The sequence below is a fragment of the Hibiscus syriacus genome, unplaced genomic scaffold, assembly GCF_006381635.1.
Source record: "Hibiscus syriacus cultivar Baekdansim isolate YM2019G1 unplaced genomic scaffold, ASM638163v2 tig00112800_pilon, whole genome shotgun sequence".
NCBI lineage: Eukaryota > Viridiplantae > Streptophyta > Magnoliopsida > Malvales > Malvaceae > Hibiscus > Hibiscus syriacus.
In genome coordinates this window covers 97,758-120,878 of record NW_024063403.1, presented here as the reverse complement: position 1 = coordinate 120,878, position 23,121 = coordinate 97,758, and the positions used below count along the sequence as shown (strand labels likewise).

Sequence of the window (23,121 nt, the reverse complement as noted above, 5' to 3'; positions counted from 1 at the left end):
TATTGCTCACCTCGACAAAGTCAAGACTCTAGAAGATATGTCCTTATTGCTCACCTTTATCAAAAAAGTAAATAGTATTCTTTTATAGATTTTTATCTGATTGTGCAATCCAGTCCCTTTTTTTTCATTTTTTCCGTATTTGTCATGTTGATATGGACTTGGATGTAAATAGTTTCTTCAATAATGCATTCATCAGAAAATTAAAAATAAGAAAAAATGGTATTAAATAATCAACCAACACAAATCTCGTCTCTGATTGCCTTTCTTTCAGATGCATATTGTCAGACCCAACTCCTACATTTACACCAAAACCCTTAATAATGGAACCCCATCAAACACTAAATGCTCTGCAAAAACAACGGGACCTTTGTAATTGTACTTTAACATGGGACCAGCCAGCATGCACCAGATGTAATGTATCCTTTCTAAGGCCTAAAGGTACCTGCACATGGACTTGTCACCTCTGGGGTGCCTCTGAACCGGTTGCCCCGGAAGTGGTACTTGGTCCTGCACCATTTTCGGCTGGAGGAGAGGTGCCCCATTTACCTTCCGACTCCAAAGGCTCGAAGATTTGGACTCCGCCATCTGTTAGTCCCAATGCGAATTGATTTGGGTCGGATGGATGTGCCGCAATGACGAGTGGATAAACTCTCAAGCTGTTCAGGGTGTGCATTGTTATAAACTTCGTTGAAGAACTAGCCACCCGTATCGGATGGAGTCGAGAATTGATTTTAGTGATTAAGTCGTAAAATGTACCTTGGATTGGGAGGTAAATAAGCAGCGGGAATAATTCGACATCTCAATCTGAGTGACGAAGCAGTAAGAACACCGACACCTCCATCTTCGAAGCTCACATATATCATTTGGCTGTCACAGGAGAATGTTGCATGGGTTATGGGACCGCTTGCTTCTCTAGGGACCCACTATTTGAGAAAACAATTCCAAAAACAATATCAACAACCTTATAGAATGTTAGAATTAAATACCAAATAACATAATAGGTTCTATTGACAAATAGCAGTATACAGCAGCAAAGCGATTTCTAAAAGGTCAAATTCGGCATTGCCGGCACACTCCTTAGTCCTTGCCACAAGCATGAAAAAATTCAGAAGCAATTACCTCGTGAAGTGGAATTGTATTCAACAAAAATTTAAATATAATAATCTAGGGGGGGGGGGAATTATACGGCAAGTTAGCTTGGCACCTGCTTCAGGCATTCTAGTTTTGGTGCTTCAAATATTGCTATCTGTGATTCATGTACTACCAGCAAATGTATCTGATCTTGGTGAAACTGAACACGAGTCTCGGCATGAGGTGATGCTGCCCGACCATTGGGTATTTGCAAGAACTTACTAGTTTGCTTTTCCCATCCGTCTGTGCTCCATACACAGAGCTGTAGAGGAAAACAAATGTAGAATAATTAGCACACATGAATGGGAATTTAATTCCATAATAAGTAACTAAAAATCATTTTATAAGACATGACAATAAGTGGTAAGTCCTATCAAATTAGACATGGTGATTAATATGATAACAAATCATCAAGCCATGTAGGTACTTAACAAGATTAACTCGGAATAAGTCAATGACTTCAAACTTAAGCTTTAACCATATCTCATAGTACCAGGTATTCTAGCTTTTTCATAGTGGATTGTTAAACTGCTTTAGGATACAAAAAGCATTCGAGGGAAAGACACTGATATTTTGTACCTGACTGTCGGCTCCAGAAGATACAAGCACGTTCAGAGTATGAGAGAAGGCAAGACCTGTTATTCTTTTCTGATGACCTTTTAACTTTGTTTTCACCTGTTAAAATAGATCACATAGTTAATCAAATAATTCCCACTTATTTATCAACAACCTTAAAAGTTTCAAGTAGATAAAAAGGACCTCATCCACCCGAACATTGTAAATTTGGATCGATGAATCATCCATGCCTATGGCAATGATATTATTGTCCTGAGGATGAAATGCAAGAAATGTAGCTGGCGGTGGTGGGGGCATGAACGTTGTCATTGTCTGCATATTAAGAAAGCACAAAGAAAAAATGTGAAATTAAATCCTGCAAACTAAAGATCCTCACAAAAAAAATCAGTTTCAACCTGAAATTCTAATTAATAAAATACTTGGTATTTTAATAAAAATCCCTTAAACTTCAGGGCTATAGTACGAAAGCTTATCCTTTTAAATGGACTATCCAAATGAAAATTCAGAGCTTTCCTAAAAAGGTATTCATGTCCAAAGAATGAAACAACTGGAGAAAGGACCAACCTTAAATGTCATCATATTGAAGAGTGAGATTTTACCCCCTGATGCCGACATCACGTAAGAATCATTTTTCGAAAGCGCAAAGCATGGAACAGCTTCTTCAGGATCTGTATCACTTATATCATTAGTCATTAATATTCCACTGGAAGGTTGCCATAATTGGGGTGCTACACTGGTTGTGGCCTACAAAAGACAGGACTGAGTCAATACCTAGCTTAAAATAACATTTAAAAAATAAAAATAAAAAATATAAGCGGCATTAGGAAACCAAGCATGCAACATATCAGAGTTGTTAAAGAAATTAAAACACCTTCCAGGTTGAATTGCGATCACTCCTCGGCCATTTCCAGAGCTTGTGGACAGCATTAGATGCTAATGCCAATATGGCAACCCCAGAATTTGTATATATTAGTCTAGAAACCTGAAGTCAAACAAAAAAAAAATTATTATACTTTTTCTATTAATAAATAAATATATCTTATCAACAAATAATTGTTAAAGTTCAAATCACTAACTGGCTAAAGACAACAATAATCTCAGAGTATTTTAAGCATCCACATTACTTTTTTTTTAATAAGAATTGGAGGCCTCGTTAAAACCCCCCTTCATAATTACTAGAACACCGAAGGGTATTTCAGTAAAAAGCGGAATGGGGAAAAGAGTACCTCATTTTATTAAAATATTAAGGAAAATTACAAAAGGTAAATGCAACAGGCTATTTTTCCAAGCAAAACTTGATCCTTAAAACAAAAAGCATCCCAAACCAAAAAAACAACCAAATCCTAGAGAGAAAATCTCTCCATTAACCAGTTGATTATCATACTCTACACATAGAGTATAATCACAGCCATAGATAATCCGAACCACTAATACTTCTATTGATATCTTAGGCCCAAAATTGTTAACATAACCTGAAAAACACAATACTTGTCTACCACACAGCAGCCAATAACATTTTTCATGAACAGCTGATTTTAGAAGGGGAAAAAAAAGCAGTATTCAGGCACAATTATTACAAAAGTTCTATAAAGTTATGCAGACAGACTGAGCTTTACCCTCATTGCTGTCAAACTATCAGGAAGCCTCAACGTGCGGCACTGCGATGGTTCATTGATTTCTGTAAGTTTCCAGATCCTAGATTTTTCCACCGACTCATCTGTAATTCTGGGTTTTACATCAGCCAAACTTCGAGCATCGTTACTCTGGAAAGAGAGAGAACAAAAAAAGGTCAGATCACAACAGATCATAAGTCTTTATCATGCATAAATTACAATTTGTTAGATAGATTACATTAAAAGGATAATGTAGATTTCTGCCAGAAGCATTAGGGTATGATTATAAGAGGTAACTCACCGTTCCAACTATCGCAGCTACTGGTGCAGCACAATCACCCATGGTTGTTACAATAGTTGTGTTGTTAGAGCCAAATGGACCAATATTAGGTGCCTGTTACAAAATCAAGCACTTAGGAAACATACTAATATAGAATATATATATATATACATAAATGACAGTATAGTTGTATGTAAGTGTATGTTTTACCTTTACTATAGCAGCAGGAGCAACTCTAGAAGCATCAAGCGAACGATTCTCCACTGTCCGTTGCAACCTAACCCCATCTGAATTTGCTAAGATTTTAACTCCATTATCATCAGTTGAAACAGCTAACAATGTTCCTTCCTTGTTAAATCTAATGCAAGGGAAGGCTGCATTTGGTTATAAACGAAAAAGTTAGTTGGGATAGCAAGCTTCAAACAGCCTAACATGAAATAAGGCATAAGCTTATGTACCGGTAATCCACCATCAGCTGGTGTACTTGTTAATAGATTAAGATTGTCCATGTCCCAGAATTTGACAGTGAACTCATCACCAGCAGCCAAGAACCTATTCTTTGTCGTATCAAATTGAACAACTCCCACAGATCGCTTTCCAAGACCAAAATATGTCCGCTTGACAGCTCCTTCACTTTCATTCCATTCCACCAAGAATGATTTCCCTTCTTTGTTAGTCCCACATGAGAACAACCTAAAAGTGGTCAATATAAATTAAAAGATTGCGCTGTTAATGAACAGAAAGATAAGAAAAGAACCCCAAAAGAAGGGCCAAACTTATAGAATACAAATAAGGCATATGAACCTCGTTCCATCAGCACTGTATGCCATTGTTGTGGATGACCGACCAGGTGCATTATAGTCAACTCTTGAACCCATATTATCATACAACCATGCCTTTATTTTCCCATCCGTTGCTGTTGAGAAAATGAACTGAAAAAAACAAATGAAAATGGAAGTCTTTAAGCATAACAGTAAAATAAACATGCAACTTACAAGATACCAATGATTCAAAATATACTCTAATAATAAATAAATAACATCACCAAAAAAAGGTAAATAAATTCTTAACAAAATTAAAAAAAAAAAACTCAGACGGGAGTTCAAGGTTCTATAGATGAAAGAAATATTGCACCAAGTCCTAAACAGATTGTTCCACACTAGCTCAATATCCCAATATCTAAAAACTTCTTGTCATGTCCTATATTAATCTCCAGAGAAGATTTCTCTCAAATTATATTAACACTGCCATTTATTTGAATATGACTTATGCAGAAAGAAGTAGTCATTGAAGGTAAAACTACTGCATTTACAAACATAAACAGCAGTTTTCATGAAAGAACTCAAGCAAGAAAATTTGTCACAAAGAAAGTTCCAGAACCTTGTAAGACAATCCACTCCAAAACAAGAAATCAAGGAAAAACTAAAAGCAGAATTGGAGTAAACATGATTCAGATGTCCAATGGTTTTGTTTTGGCATTAAATGCATAATTATTTAATTCTATGCATTCAATTTATTAAGATTCTGTGAATAAACTGGTTAAAACTTTCGAACTTAGTTTCCTAAACAAATAATTGGTTCTTTTCATAAGCTAAGGAAAATAGTTCTACTTTTCCCCGATTGCTGAAAGGAAAAGAAATCTACACAAAGGAACATACGAGTATATGTCTCTATGCTATTGTTTATTACCTGAATATTTTCCTTGTGATGAGGGCATATAGAATAGACAGGTGCTTCATGACCCTCAAAAGTATGCAGTTTAGCCCCAGAGACCGTGTCCCAAACCTACAAGACATGAAACTGTTAGAAAGCGATATCAAACAGAAAAATAAAAAAGAGAGAGAGAGAAGACAAGCAACCTTAATAACCCTGTCCTCACCACAAGTGACAACACAATTGTTTGCTTGGGTAGGAAAATGCAAGATCATTCACACTTCCAACATGAGCCTCAATCTAAAATACAAAATAATTTAGTGAATATAGTTAGGTAAAAAGCAAGGCAAAAAATCAGCTTAACATTAGATGAACCTAATTGAATTTACCAATCACACAAACCTCTAAGCGGTTACGTAGATCATCACCGCCATGGTAGGAATATATGTGCACAATATGCTTGGAGTATGCAACACCTGAAAACAGAAGAAAAACTCAATCTAGTGTTCAGATTAGATAAATAACCAATCAGAAGTCCAATTACTATAGCTACAAGAATTACCAAAAAGCTCCATCAGGGCTCCAAACCACACGGTTGACTGAGACTGAATGATCATTTGCCAAAGATGCCTGTGAGAATCAGAAGGTTAACATTAATTCAACTTTAAGTCGCACTGAATAACAACAACTTCATGTTCAACAAATCTAGTTAGCAGTGAAACAAAGCAATACCTGCAGAGGCATTGAACATGTTGAAAGGTCCCAGACCTTAAATGTTTTATGAGCTATCCTTTCACCACTACCTACTTCCCACATCATGATATCGCCAATGCTTGTTCCCACTGAATTTATAAAACAAAATACAGAGAACACAATTAGAACACAACATGAAAGAGTAGTTAAAACCAGAATATATGCCAGTGGGTTGGCTCACCAAGAAGTAGAATTTGTTGCACTGGATGAAAATCCATGCTCTTGACAGCAGAACCCTGACTTAGAGTCATAACAACAGTCTTGGGCAAGTCATCAAGAGTGTAAGAACTCTGACAATGGGTCTGGCTGGCATATGGAACAGGCAAAATATTTACCGACAGATTATTGACCTGGGGAAGGAGCAGCTGATCAAGTACTCTTCATTATGAATATCATTTCAACGAAAAAAAGATTGACGATCTATGCTACAAGATGGGGCAGATCTCATGCTTCCAAGACTACCAGACATAAGCCTAATGGCAAGGAGACCTTCAAACTGATATACAAGACAAATAAAACTTATAAAATTGTAAAAACAGTATATTTACCCTTTTTTCTCTTTTCAAGAGATATAGAGAAATCAAATACAAGGACTTAATGACAGAAAAGTAAAGTGATTTAAGAATGGCACTCAAAGACCAAGCAAAGCAGATAAAAAAAAATTTGTTCTGCCTCACCGACACTGCTATACTACATTTCCTTAACTACCCACCATTTAGGTCTCAAGGGGGAAGCAGCACAATCCTCTCTCTATTAATTAACACAGAATTTCGAGTTAGTGATAAAATGGTTTATACAAATATAAATCACTAATTACGTAAATCAATTAATGTCCTCTAAACCTCAATCAGTGTGCATCACAAGCATCTTAAAGCAATACTATTTGACGGATATGGGAAATCTAATTGTAAACACGAACAAAGGGTATTATTAATAAGCGATACCTCCTCTGGTATTCCGAAGGGCCTTGATCTCTTCAAAACATGTTCAGAATCTGCTGACTGATAGTCCAGAGCAGGGATATTAGTTGGAGGAGTTCTAGGGCGTTTCAAGATTGCAGCTACCATGTGAAATAAATAGCAGGTAAGATGATAATCCATCAAGAAACGCACTTACCTAACAGGTTTCATGCAGTGTTTCCTGTTCGAGGCCACATATGTATTACTAGATACAAATACAGCTTCACATCTATACCCACATAAATGTTGAACTTACTAAAGCAAAAACACTTTGAACTCAATGAAAAGATTCTGTAAATAACCACCTGCATTGTTAGGAGCAGCAAGTCCTAATGGTCCAGCAGAACCCATGGGGTGAGGCACAGGAGTTGGGTTAGCCATCCATCCTGCAAGAGAGGTTGGAAGTGCAGCAGGTGTGGGCTGAAAGGGCTGCAAATATATGTATATGAAATCAAAGGAAATACTCACTCCATAAACAGCTTAATTACTTATGACTTCTATTAACTTACACCATGAGCACCCAGTGGAGGGAAACCCCCTGCTTTTGGAACAGTACTCGTTAAAGGATTAGAGACAGGGGATGGAGCTTGTGCACCATTGGTTGTCCACAACTGTGGTCTACAAATAGGGTTTTTATATCCGGATTAGACCTTGGATTCTTACAAAGCTGATGCTGCCAGTTCAAACTGTATTATAATGACAATAAATAACTGTTAGGAAAATCTCAAAAGGAACAAAGGAAGAATCAACTATAGAATCTACACAAGAATATGTGACCTCTGATTTATCAGCGTCCGCAATCTTGAATTCTTCAAGGTAGGAAACTGAAGCTTATCACGGAAAAGGGGATTAGCCTCTATTAACTTCTTTAATTCAACAAGCATTATACCCCTAGCAGATTTTGTGTCTCCATATTTTGATAGTTGCTCGTTTTCTCTGTGTATTAGCATAAGCCATAAAATCTCATGAAGACATGTATAAAGAATCAAAGTAATGCCGCATTAGACAAGAATAAGCCGAGAACTAATATTTAATTCCTACCTGAAGTTGTCCAATGTCAACAGATGTGTAATTTCCTTAAAAAGTTCCTCATTAAATGCGGAAAACACTTTTAGGTCCTTAACTAAAATCTCCACGGCTTTGGTGCGATCCCTCCTGCATTTATTTTGGGAAAATTCAGATGAGCTTACAATCATTCCCTTGATATGGAAACTAAATTAACTTCCATATTTGACGAACCAAATCACAAGACCCGTCAAAAATAATGTTTTAAGAAAAGGGCTTACTTGTCAAGAGCTTCAAGGTACTTCTGTTTTCGAATCTCGAAGAAAATTTTCATGGAATATCTATTATCATCAACTTTTGTAAACCCTGAAAGATACTTCTCCACTTCATCCCATTCTCCATTTGTCACCATTTCCTCGAAATATCTCAAATTAAAGAAAAACCCCGACTCTTGCTCCAATCTATTAAAATATTAATCAACAAATACACAATATCTATATGCATCGACACATTAATAAATTCAAATTGAAGTCAGGAAAAGAAAGTTCAAATACTAAAGCATACTTGTGAACAGAGTCTTTAAATTTCTCCTCCTCAAGGAATTGAAGTATAAGGAACACAAGTTCTCTGCTAAGCGAGGACATGATTGTAATTCTGTAAGGAGAAATCAACGAGACAATAAAAACACAAAGAGATCTGAGCTTCTCACGATCAATTATACTTCAGGAAAAAAAATATAACCCCAAAAACCCTAAATAAATCACAGTCCCACCTCATATAATTCAACAACCCAATAATATTATCCAAAAAAAAAAAAAAAGCTATAAGAAAACTACAGAAATGAAAATGAAAATTTACCAGATTAATTGCACCGATCTGGATAAATTTTTGGAGAAATCGAAGAGAACGGCAGGTCGTTTCACTGCTTTCTCTTTTTCTTCGTTTTTTTTAAGAGCCTCTCTCTCCCTCTCCCCTCCTCCGTTGCTGTTTCTGGTGAAGTATTTATACAGAGGAAGAAATGGGTTCGGATTTGAATGATAAAAGGAAAATGAAAAGAAAAATAGCAAACAAACAAAAATTAAATAAATAAATAACTTTAAATAGGCCAACATCAGACATAATTAATTAAATACCGTGAACGACACGATATGAGATGTGAATTTGATCTATTGCTCTGAATGATAAGTTGACTTGCTCTTGCTCTGATAAGTCAACGTGCCTATCGGAGTCATTTAAACGCTGTATTTTATGGATTAGTACTCCATGTATTATTATTATCATTATTATTATTTTAATAATTTAAAATGATTACGATTAGTAATATTTGTTATAAATACTTTCAATAATTAATAACGAACGCTTAAATCTTGCAATCGGTGGAGCTCGAGTTTGAGAATATACAGATAATAATTATTCTTTTAATCACTAATATCTCTTAGTTCGTGCATAACTATTAAATTTAAATTTTGTACTCAATTGATTTTTAAGTAGTATTTTTACGTTTTTACTATATATTAAAATATTTTTAATTTATCAACAATCAGTTAGTTTAGTAAGATGATGTACTAAATCACTTAAAAAAAAGGTGAAATGTTTGAATCATGACATTTGTCAATAGAGTAAGTTGGGTTGAGAGGGCCACCCTCACCTCTGCATTACAAATTCGAATTAATTGATCAATAAATCATATATCTTTGGTTACACCAAAAAATAATGGGTAGACTATATGTTTAGTGCCTAAACTATCACTTTTGTTCTATTTTAGTACCTAAACTTTTAATTTTTTTTTCAAAATGATACCATTTTAATACCCCACTATTAACCTTTTGTTTCATATCAGTACCTAATTTTTTAACAACGGAATACTAAAATGAAACAAAAAAGTAAACGTTAGGTATGGTTTTGAAAAAAATGAAAGTTTAAGTACTGAAACGAAACAAAAGTGTTAGTTTAGATACTAAATATGTACTTTACCCAAAAATAATTCTTTCAGTTAGTTTTAATTTTATTAATCTTTCAAGCTTAAAGAACACAATCCCAATAAACAATTATTTAATTAGAAAATTATTTATTTTTAATTTTAATTATATTTTCAATAACACGACTCACAAGGGGTGGTCAAGCTTTTGGCAAAGGGTAGGCATGCGGATATCATTAGAATACTAAGTGAAAAACTCACACGTGTCAACTTTTTTTTCATGTGGATTGAATTTTTAAATTTATATAATATATTGTAAATAATTATTTTTTATTTTTTATCAAATAAAATATTATTTTAAATTGCTGAAATATATGCTGATTTTTGCTATTAAATGTTTAGCTCTGCAAAAAATTATCCAAATAAGACATGCAACTCACACGAAGAGATATTTAAGGAAATAGGCTTGTAAATGAACTGAATGTTCAATGAACCGTTCATGAACAATGAGGTGGGAAGTTCGTTTATAATCGTTTATTTATTAAATGAACTAACATGAATAAGATTTTGTGTTCGTTTAATTAAATGAACGAACACGAACGAATGGCTCGTTCATTTATTTACGTTCGTGAACGTTCGATTATATGTTCGTTTATATTCGTTCATTTATGTTCGAACAGAGGGCAAGTTGAATATGTTACGAAGATTATTGAAGTTGTTTGGATTTCAAGAAGATTGTTTTGTTGAATAAATTAACTTTAAAACTTTATTATGTTCATATATATTATTTATGATTTATGTATGTTTTGGTCGTATTCGAATAAACTAACTGTAAAGTTACAGGATATATTAATTAATTTTAAGTTGTTATTCTTGTTGTTTATTTTTTTACATTCATTTGTTGTGTTCGAATAAGTTTGTTTTTTGTGTTTGTGTTGTTCATTTATTGTGTTCGTTTATGTTCATTTATTATGTTCGTTTATGTTCGTTCGTTTGTTTATGTTCGTTTATTATTTAAATGAACAAAGATGAACGAACATGAACAAACTATATTCCTTAATGAACGAACATGAACGATTTTTTTTTTGTTTATGTTCGTTTATTTATTAAATGAACGAACATAAAAATATCTTCGTTCGTGTGCGTTCAGTTCGTTTAGAGACCTACTGTCGAAAATTTAATAATTTTTTTAACATTTCTGATAGAGCACTACCTAAAATGTTATTTTTTTCTATTGGAAATGTTAATATCAATTGCTACCTAAAATGTTATTTTTTCTACTAAAAATATTAATATCGAAAATATTTATTTATGTAGCAAAATATATTTTAAATAATACTCTACTAAAAATATAAAAAATATTAATATTTCTGATACCATCTTTATTAACTTTATACTAAACTGTCCTATAACATAACTATGACGAGCGAGTACGATTAGACCTGTAAACGAACCGTACGCACACGAACGGAGGTATGTTCATGTTCGTTCATTTAATAAATAAACGAACATAAACGAGCACGAACATAAACGAACAAAATTTTTTTGTTCATGTTCGTTTATTAAGGAATATAACTTGTTCATGTTCGTTCATTTAATAAATAAACGAACATACACTAACATAAACGAACACGAACATAAACGTTGGAGACCTTATCTTCCATTGTTCTTTCATGAAAAATAGTCGATAATGCAAATTAACCAAATCTACAGTGATAAATAGCGTAAGAGCTTATTAGCAGTGATGAAATGTTTGAAGATATCAAATATTTCGATCGATCTTTTAAAGATATTAAATGATTAACACGACTTTAATTTAACGCTATAACATTTATCTTAGTGGTCTATGATTACATATGAACAATCATTTTCCACTACATTATTCTAATAAATTCGTCGGCTAAAAGTTTTGTGACATCAATGTCAGACTTTAGTGAGGTTTGTTCATAATGGTCATTTCTATTAGCATAGTAGAAAATTTAACAACATGAAGATTTCGAACGGTACAAATTGGACTACAAGGCAATAACATAGATTCGAAATCCCTTCGATGCTACATATCGTAACTGATATTATTGCTAAACCACCATTCAAAATTTTAACGTACCTAAAGTCTACTCCACAACTAATGGTCACACAAGAACTGTGAAAATAAAAGTTCATTGTCAAAGTGTATTTTCTACTTATTAATGGGTTCTTCCTGGAAAACACATTACTTCCACTATTACATTCCTTTTCAGAAAGTGCATAGAAATATTTGTTTTGTTTTCTGGCAAATTCTATATATTTTTCTCTTTACTGATGTTCATATACTTCCGATTGTTACCTTTATCTTCTCATCTATTTCTAAAACGAATTATGATGTTTCCTTGATTTTTAGATGTGAAGATACCCGCAATAACTTTACATATCAACTATTAATCCAAATAAAACAGAGAAAGAGATTAAAACATACATGTAAAAATTCAGATTGCACTATAATATAACTTGTTTTGAAGCTTTCAACGATCGTCTCCACTCTCCAGTGAACACTAGGATTTGGGATAAAAAGGGGAAAATGAATATAGGTGCGAGGTGTCTCACAGGTTAACATATTGGATTTAATCTCCAAATAAAATTGAGTTAATTGTGGAGTTGGTCATCAGAATATCAGATTAATTAATATTTTTAAGATACTTACAAATTGGTCACCAAAATTGATTTGAGAATATTGGGTTAAACATAAATGAATGAAAATAAACGAACATAACTAAACGAACATATGTTCATGTTCGTTCATTTAATTAAACGAACACAAAATCTTGTTCATATTCGTTCATTTAATAAATAAACACACATAAACGAACTTCCCGCCGCACGATTCATGAACGATTCCCTAAACGTTCAGTTAATTTACAAGCCTAAGTACGATGGTATTCGAGCGCGTGAAGGACAACGAGAGCACTTTCAAGGGACACACGAATTGAATGACAAAAAAAAAGTAAAAATGGAATGTTTTTCCTCTCAAAGTTTTAACCTAAGTGAGATATATGTCGCGAGATGATATATTTTAAATTTTGTCCGATATATATGTTATTTTTCCTATTTCTCTTCAAAATATCATCAATTTCTCTTGATGAACGAAAAAAAAGCGCACTTCAATTAATTGTGACGCACAATTATTTTTATTAAGTGATTTTTATTATGGGTAAATTATATATTTAGGTGTCCACATATTCTCAAATTTTTGTTTTGTTTACTTAATTATATTTTTTTAAAGTTATATCTAAATAGTATTTTTTAATCACAAATCGTTAGGTTTACTCATTGATTTGATGAAAATAATGACGTAATATAATATAATAATAGTTTTAGTCTTAAAAAACTCACTTTTTTATTTTATACCTATAGTTTTTAGGGTTTTAATTTTAGTCCTTGATAAAAGTTTAAGGTTCAAGGTACTTTAGGAGTGAGAATTTAAGGTCTTAAAAACTCACTCATTGATGAATGTACAAATTTTGAAGATTAAAACCATTATTATACTATGTAAAATCACTATTTAAGTTAAGTCGATGATCAAATATAGCAATGGGTGGCTAAGACAGTAACGAAACATAACTTTAGTTATGATTTAAAAAATTTGTTTTTAAAAATACTCTACTAAAAATAAAAAAATATTAATATTTCTGATACCATCTTTATTACTTTATACTAAACTGTCCTATAACATAACTATGACGAGCGAGTACGATTAGGCCTGTAACGAACCGTACGCACACGAACGGAGGTATGTTCATGTTCGTTCATTTAATAAATAAACGAACATAAACGAACACGAACATAAACGAACAAAATTTTTTTGTTCATGTTCGTTTATTAAGGAATATAACTTGTTCATGTTCGTTCATTAATAAATAAACGAACATACACGAACACGAACATAAACGAACACGAACATAAACGTTGGAGACCTTATCTTCCATTGTTCTTTCATGAAAAATAGTCGATAATGCAAATCAACCAAATCTACAGTGATAAATAGCGTAAGAGCTTATTAGCAGTGATGAACTATGTATTAGTACATAAAGTTTCAGTTTTTGTATGTTTAAATACCTAAAATTTTATTTTTTAAAATTATATCTAAGTTTAGTTTACGTTTCATTTTAGTACTCGTGTAAAAAACTTAAAAAAAAATCTCGGGTCTAATCGAAATGTTTATTTTAAAAGGGCGTGTCAATTTGTATCAGATTAAATAATTTTCAGATTGAATTCAAATAGGATGAAAGGTATATAATTTTTAGGTCTAATTGGATTGACTAAAAATCCAATCCAACCTGATCCATGTCCATCTCTATCATACCATTAGAATTTTCTTCTAGTTATCTTCTAATTGTAAAGCTTCTTCCTGACTAATCTAGAATGGCCCGAATTACATCTGATTTTGATAGGTGAATTTTTCAATAGAATTTTTTATATACATAAAGACTCAAGCCTAAATTTTATTTAAACGATATCAAATTATTTATCACTTTAACCAACATGTTCGTCATATTGAGAAATCTTTGAATTACAGTCGTGGGTATTAAATCATGGTTATTAGTGATAATATCTTTGTGTGGGACAGGGGACTATCTTAAAGTGGACCCTTACTTGGCATTGGCAATGCCACGTGCGCACTATCGGGCTCTGCTCTGCCCACTCAAATATTCCCCATTTTTTCTCTTCCTCCCTCTCCACAATAAAAGGACACTTCTTATTGTCTGTCTCAATCCATTTATCAAAAAAACAAAAAGCGAAGTCGAAAATCCGGCCATGGCTTCCATAAAGACGGAAGGATTGCCGCTAATCGACCCTTCCAAAGCCGAAGGCCGACGTGAAACCGCCGTTTCCTCCGCCGTGTACAACAAGGACCGTTCGCTGCTCTTGGTTACATGTTCAGTGCAGGTCTCAGAAACTTTAAAACTATCGTTTTCCATTTTCCTCTTTTTCTGTTTATTTATCGCATTTTGTTTTTTTACAATGAATATGTAAGCTGTGTCACGATGTAATTTGTCAAACTATTTATTTTCTGTATGGAAAATAATTGATAATTTTAGTGGATTTCAATGTTTTTATTCTTATCACTTGTTTGACTACAGAGTTCTAGAGTAAAACGAAAAGAAAAATCATTATTGTACTGCGGAATTTGGAATCTCATTAGCAGTTTTAAGTGTTCGTTTGGAACTTAAGTTGTTCGTTTGAATCTAAATAAGAAAAAAATTGGATTATGAATTTAAAATATTGAATCAAAGAGACACAAATTCAGAACAGCTGGTGGAAATTTAAAATTTCGCTGTGGATAACAGTTTCTGGAACGATTAACAACTGATGCCAAGAATATAGTATAGTTTAAATAGAGCTAAAGTAACAACTTAAGGAATCTCTGTTCATGAAATGAAGTTGTACGGCCATATCTTGATGTGTTTGGAAGAACTGCGAATTTTCTATGAAAATTTTGGAATACTCTCTAAGATTGGTGGAAGGGATTTTGAGTAGGAGAGGAAGAATAATTGTCAATGCATTTATCATCAACTACAGAACCGATTTCTTATCTGTTTATCCTTCTTGAAGCTACATAGTTTTGAGTTTTTTTCCCTTTTGATGCAGGAAAAGGAAAAAATGGTTCTTATTAATTGAAATACTTAGCAACTTTGTTCGCCATGTTTTGGTCAGTTAATTATGCTTTCGGTTCTCTCTGCAGTTTTCTTAATCCTGTTCAACAAAGCAGCTCTCTTCTTACAACTTTCCATATGCAAACGTGATCACACTTCTCAGTTCATCTCTTGCTAACTTGGAATCATGAGCTAGCCTAAGCATGTTTGCTTTGTAGAATAGTTTGTATATTCTCTCAGTTGAGTGGCTTAATGGAATATCCTACTTTTTGTGATTTCCAATGACTATTTTATGCATATACAATTGCTAACGGACAGCTTCCCTCCTTAGATAGCTGAATAACCTCAGAGTTTCGTAAACCAGTAACATATCCAAGTGAAAGAAATAAGTGCTAACAATCAAAGAGCTGGTTATGAAAATTTCATTCCTCATAAGCAGATTCTAAGAGTCGAAGCTCTCACTCAAATTATAAGCAAGATTTTTTCCCTAATAAAATATGAAAAAGGAGAAGGATTTCTTATTTCCGAGTAGCTTATGGAGCAATTGTATTCTCATTATGGTAGTGTTTGGTTGGAAGAAATCTTTAGATTTAAAATTTATAATTTTCTACATTTCACACGATGACGGTGAAGCTTCTGTAAGAAGACAATGAAAATTTTCAGTTTACTGTAATCTGAACTTTGAAGAAATACTGCCTAGCCTACTATGATACTTGGAGAACTCCTAATTCGGGTTACAACATAAAGGTTCAAACTTCAAATATGCATGACTTATATTGAAAGATTATTGAGAAGGAAATATTTGCTTCTTGAACCAATGTTGCCAATTAATTGGCAAGTATCCTCTGTTAAACATACTACATCAAACCATCAGCAGGCTGCAGTAACAGTTTTTTTGTTATTGTTATTATCATTTTATTTTTTGAAAATCATACTATATATATATATATATAATATCGAGGTATAGGATCCTGCACTTTATGCAGTAGCATGTCTCCCTACCTTTGCATGACCCAAAGCGTGCATAAGGTCCAAAGTCACCTTCGTTTGCCTGTATTACTCCCTGTCCACCCTTTTTTTCCCTCCTAAGAAAAACTAGACATAATTTCCCTGCACTGCATTACAAAGAATTTTCAATGTTTTTGCATTTTTTAAATCTTTTCACGATCTTCGTCCTTTTCTGCAATTGAGCAGTGGCGGAGCCACGGCTTGGTAAGGGTGGGCACGTGCCCACCCTGAATTCCGAATTTTCTTCAATTAGTTACTTATTTTACTGATGGTGGACACCGTGAAATTTTTCGTTCCACCCTGAAATATGAGTTTTTTTTATTAGTTACTTATTTACGGACGGTGCCCATCCTGAAATTTTATTTATACTCGTCTCATTTAAAATTTTTACGTTGTTAGCCAACCCTGAAAAATATTTATGGATCCGCCACTGCAATTGAGTTTGACAATTTTCTACATAATTTCTTCTTAATTCCTGTTATTTAGAGTTTAATTCCTACCACACTACGACATTTGGCTTTGACAGTTGAACTTCAATGCATTAAATTTGGCATTCTCTTATTAGTTTTTTAAATCAGTTTAACTCTAATTTGTATTTAAATGCTATGTTCTAGCATGTTTCTCAATGCCATGAAACGATGGAAGATAATTTCTTTCACAGAGGTGGAGCCAGAGAGCATTACTAGCAACCCGGTAACTTTAGTACCAGTGAAAACACTGTTGCATACCCTTCCTTTGGCAGTTTCATATTTGCTATACATGGTACGTACGAAGACTGCAAAAAAAAAAAATTGTGTGCTTGGTGAAACGTTAATCTTTCTTATAAATGTTCCTTTTACTTGCTTGCATGCTAAAAGTTAGTCACCATGGAGTCTGTTCGCGGCATAAATGTTCCTGTGTACACCACCCTAAGACGGACTACTGTTGCTTTTACCATGACTGTGGAGTTTCTTTTGACAGGGCGGCAACACTCATCATATGTCATTGGCTGGTATGGAGCCTTTTATATGCTATTTTTACCTAAAAATTGGGTTCTGCATCATGAATAAGACTGGATTTTTCATGTACAAAATTTGGATTTTCCCTTCCATTTTGTGCTCTTATGACTCGCAGATAAGAACTATCACTTTTAGATACTGTTGTTGACAGTAAGATTAAGTTTAGACTGCATGACTATTTAAGATTTATGCATCAAATAAGGTTCAGGGTGTTCCTTCCATTTTAGACTATCGTGTCTTGCACTTGCACACATACAAAGTTCCCTTTATGGAAGGTTTGGTTGACAACCGGGGATGGTGATATGCAAATCATTTGATATGTAGTCTCATTATCTGAAATTGTGGTTATATTCTCAAAAAAGGTGAAATAAAATTTGAAAAATATTTAATTGGCGGAAACCCTGAATAAACTAAAACTGCCTTGTGGAAAAATTACAATTTAGTTTTTGCATATAAGTTTGTGGATGTTTATGAAATTCTCTATTGAATGTGAACGGACCTTTTCTTTTTTCCCTTTTGGTATCTGCATGTGGTATATATGTGATACATTGACCCAGCAGAGCCATATTTTATATCTACAAATTCTATCACTAGATTGCACAATTCAGTAACTAAATGTTCAAATTCTATATATCACTACATCTACACTGAATGTTCAAAATGCGACTAATAACATTCATAGTGGACTAATCCAAGGATTTCATCAGTGTGGGGATAATTATATCCGGTGCATTTGTTGCTGGAGCTCGAGATTTGTTGTTTGATGCCTACAGCCATACCATTGTTTTTGTAGCAACATCTGCACGGCCATATATCTTGCTTCCATTGATCAGATCGGTGGTATTCTATTTTATTCTCTTCTTTGTCTCCCATGAGCATTTACTTTCTTTGGTAAATCATGCATTTTCTATCTAAACTATCAGTTTTAACCTGTTTTAGTACCTAAACTCTCAATTTTTTCAAACCATACCTAAATTTAGTTTTTGTTTCATTTTAGTACCTTTGTTCAAAGTTAACGTCAAGTTTTGAAAAAACTTAAAAGTTTAGGTACTAAAACGGACCAAAACTAATAGTTTAGATACTAAATGTATTTTAACGGTGGGGTACTAAAATGAAACAAAAACTAAATGTTAGGTATGATTTTGAAAAAATTGAAAATTTTAAGTGCTAAAAGGGACCAAACTGATAGTTTAGGTACTAAATACGTAGTTTACCCTACTTTCTTTCTACTTATTGACGATACTTCTTAAAATTCTAAGGAAAATCCAGTGGCCTCAATAGCTTGGCCTTATGTGGTGCAATTGTAAGATCAAAGGATTAAAAGAATTGTTATTATCCATCTGAAAGTAACAAGTTAGGTTTATCTGAACTCCCTGTGAAATTTTGACTCCTCAAGGAATAATTTGTGCACCAAGTTTGTTGCTTTGGACTTCATTGAGAGGGTGACCTTGCAGCAATGATGAGCTTCCCTTATCTATATTCTAGAGGATTTCAGGTGCTTCCTTTTCACAAATAATCTCCTACTAAATCTCTTTTCCTCATGATGTTATTCAGAAAGGAAATACATTTTTTGTTAGCTATTTTGTAAATCCATCTATTAATAACTTTCATGCATGACAACATCAAAACTTTACAACATTTAAACTCTTTAACACTTTAATCGTTTGAATGTTTTGCAGTTTGTGATGCTTCTCTCTTGTATCATGGCTTTCCTGATAAACTATTTCGTGTTCTTGAATATAACACTCAATTCAGCTCTGACAGACAATATGTGGCAATTTGAAGGTTAGATCATTTATTTTAGAATACAACATGATCTAATTGTCAGGGACGGACACAAAATATTATGTTAGAGGGGTGAACCTAAACTTATAAAATTCTAGGAGACAAAAACATATTTTTAATAAAACACAGAAAAAATCTGAAATATATGATAATTTTAATTTTTTTAGTAGAATTTTTTTTAAAGTATATGGTAATTTTTAATTTTTAGGGCAACCCTGTCTTTTTCCATTCATGATAATTGTGTTTTGACATTAATTCTATGGGATGCAGTCAGTCATGCAGGGGCAGGTGGGTTCCTTCAAACACTTAAGTTTGCTAAAAGATGGTAAAATTGTATTCGATAGACAAATTTGTAAATTAATTCTGGTCCCCTAACATAAAATTTCCGACTTAAAAATGTTAAGTAATGTTTCCTTAAGGATGGTAAAATTATATTTTAATCTTCAAAAGTTTATAATTCAATCCGAACTTCCAATACAAAATTTTTAACTTCGCAGGTAATAATATTAATGTGGTAAAATTATGTTTAAAATTGTGGTAATGTTTCCTAATATAAATTTTTAGGGTAAATTACCCATTTGGTAGCTAAAGTATTAGTTTTGATCCATTTTAATACCTAAACTTTTAATTTTTTTAAAAACATACCTAAAGTTTAGTTTTTGTTTCATTTTAGTATCCTGTTCAAAATTTAACGTCAAGTTTTGAAAAAAATCTAAAGTTTAGGTACTAAAATGGACCAAAACTGATAGTTTAGATACTAAACGCGTTAAGTTTTTAACAGCTTGTACTAAAGTGAAACAAAAACTAAACTTTAAGAATGATTTTTGAATAATTGGAAGTTTAGGCACTAAAACGGATTAAAATTGATAGTTTAAGTACTAAATGCGTAGTTTACTCAAATTTCTAACTTCGCCCTTAATATGTGGTAATATTTCCCAAAGAATGGTGAAATTATATTTAAAATTGTGTACTGATCTAATGGATGATTGCCTGTCCTCTACCTTTTATGTAGCTTATCACCTGATATCCTTGAGTTGTTTGGTGACATTTGTTTTATGATAGGATCTTTCACTATTGGACTGGGGTGGCTTCTGTTTGGCGGGCTTTCCTTTGATTTGGTAAGTAGGGGCTCCTGATGGCTCATTACATGAATGTTTCGCTTAATCTGGCATATCTATCTCACCTGCCCTTGCTATTTTTGCTTTCAGGTGAATGTTATCGCCAATCTCTTGGGTTTTTCGGCTCTTGTTCGTACGCTCACTGTAAACTCAGAAAAATGAACAAATGGAACCTCATCCTTGAGGTAAATAACCTGATTACCAATTTTGATTCAAAGATCAGTTCACTAGAGCACACATGAATGTAGTCAAAGTTCCCCAACCCACATACCCACACATCTAGTCGAACAATAGGACTCGTTTGACGTTCAAATACCCTATAATCACCGATGTTTGAATCTAGGACTTCTAACAACAATATCCATCCCTTTAATCATTGAGGTAACTTAGTTCATTTGCATTAGTTAATATGATCCCATTTTTATTGGCTTTATCCACCTTTTAGTTTTGAATCATAATTTTTTAAATATCCAAATTTCTTAATCCATTTTAATATCTAAAAGAATCATTTTATTATATGTTTTAGTTCAATTTTTAATGCTTATTATTTTTAAAAATAAATCTAACAAATTAAAATGTGATGCATAATATTATTTTATCATGTTATTAATCATGTGACATCTATATGACATTGATGTTGATTATTGTTGATCTGTATTAATCCATATGGATATCACATCATCATCAATTACATATAAAGATGACAAAAAATGTGCTAAACAAGTTTAACTTTTAAACTTTTTAATAAAATTCGAATCGGGTTTAAATTTTTTACAATATCAAGTTAGTTTTTTTTTTAAAGATAATGTGGACTTCATTGAAAATCCCTTTCATAATTTATATTTCATCGGAGATTTTTTATTTTGTTTGATAGGAAGGATTAAAAATTTGGTAATTTTATTATTAAGGTTAAAATAAGAAAAAATAGTACTAATCTAAACCATATAACTAATAAGTTTTACTTTCTTCTATCCTGATTTCCATTGTTCATACCTTACAAAGCCTAGATTAAGGACAGATTAAGAAATGTATAAAAAATATGAGTTAATTGGATTATATATCTTCAAATTATGAACTTTTTCTAAATTAGTTCCTAAACTTTTAAATGTCTTAATTTTATCTTGAAATTATAAGTCATTCTAAATTTATTCCCTAACTTTTAGATGTTCCAAAAGTTAGGGAATAAACTATGATCCTCATTCTAATCTGGTCTTAAACTTTTGAACGTTCCATCAATGTCCCTCGAACTCATGCAAAAGTTTGAGTTGAAATTCAAAAGTTTTGGGACTAATATAGAATGAGGATCATAGTTTGGGAACCAATTAAGAATGGGAGTTATAGCTTATGGATGAAATCAAACTATTCAAAAATCTAGAGACTAATTTAAAATAAATGCCATAATTTGAGGACCTAACCTGCTATTAAATAAAATATATACAACATTTGAAAAATTACCGGTAAGAATCATCAATAAGCACCCATAATTAAAGTTAAATTAAAGAAAAATGGGAAGAATCTCACCTAATGGGAAGAAAAAGGGGATAATGGGGCTATAGTTATGGTGTGATAAAGTTGGGAAAAGGAGGGAGAAGGGACCATGACAGCTTTAAAATAGGTGGAGGAATCTTTGTCTAAAACAACAAAGGAAGCACCCATCCATTTTGGAGCCTAAAGCAATTGGGGAGGGGCCTCCCCTTTTAAAGTTTTATCTCAATTTAAAGGCAACTTTGTTGATCCTAAAAATCACCATGGGGGCATCTACCACCTCTTTTATGCACGTCAGGGTTTTCGAAATATCCCAAAAGATCATTTTCGAGATAGCATTTTATGAATATAACTCTTTTTTTAATTAATCACTAATGTCTAATATATTTATTGACTAATCCAGATTGTGTATTGCAGAGGCGAGAGACCCTTTCAACCCATGTTGCTCCATTCGTAAATACGAGGGTTCGAATCTTAATCTTATATAAGGATCTAATGTTAAATCCCACTAATCCAACTAGTTATTGGTACCACTAACTACAACCCTTAATCCAAATCAAAAGAGATCAACCACCTCTAATTCTCTTGACCTATTTGTCCCGTCAACACATCTCAAAACCATCTACTTGCTCCTGCAACACAGGATCCATCGTGCATGGCGGTTTTCCCGAGGCTGTTTCGAGCATTGGTTTCAACTATTATTATTCAAGACAAATGCTGCAAACACAGTTACAAAGGTAGACATCCAAGAAACACAAGGCTGTCACAGCTTTTCATCTCTGAACCATATCTTTCCTTCCAAAAAAACAAAAGGCTACGACACTTAAATGGCTCATGCATGTATGCCACATTAGTTGGCAGCATTAATAAGACATGAATGTATCGATCAAATAATTAAAAGCATGCTAGATCAAACGATCCATGAAACTTCAATAAACGAGAGAAAAAGAGTTGGCCTTCTTAACTTCGTGGATTCAATGTTCTGGTTATATATATAAAGAGGCAGGGAACTGTTAGTTTGATAGCCTGCGTATTGAACTCTTTTATAGGATTTGTATTATTGCTGTAAACCAAACGTTTATCCCTGCATTAATAAATATATATACTTGCACATCACAACACTTACCTATTTTGTCCAGGTTGATCCACTTGCATATTAAAAAACACACACTCCATGTTTCTACTAGTCTATTACCTTAGCAAGCTAGG

The 23,121-nt window shown here is 33.0% G+C and overlaps 2 pseudogenes; one reads left to right on the top strand and one right to left on the bottom strand.

Annotated features, from left to right (window-relative positions):
• Positions 1-227: 227 nt before the first annotated feature.
• LOC120183588 lies at positions 228-9,014 on the bottom strand (annotated as a pseudogene).
• An 8,118-nt stretch (positions 9,015-17,132) lies between these two features.
• Positions 17,133-20,856, top strand: LOC120183618 (annotated as a pseudogene).
• The last annotated feature ends 2,265 nt before the right edge of the window (positions 20,857-23,121 follow it).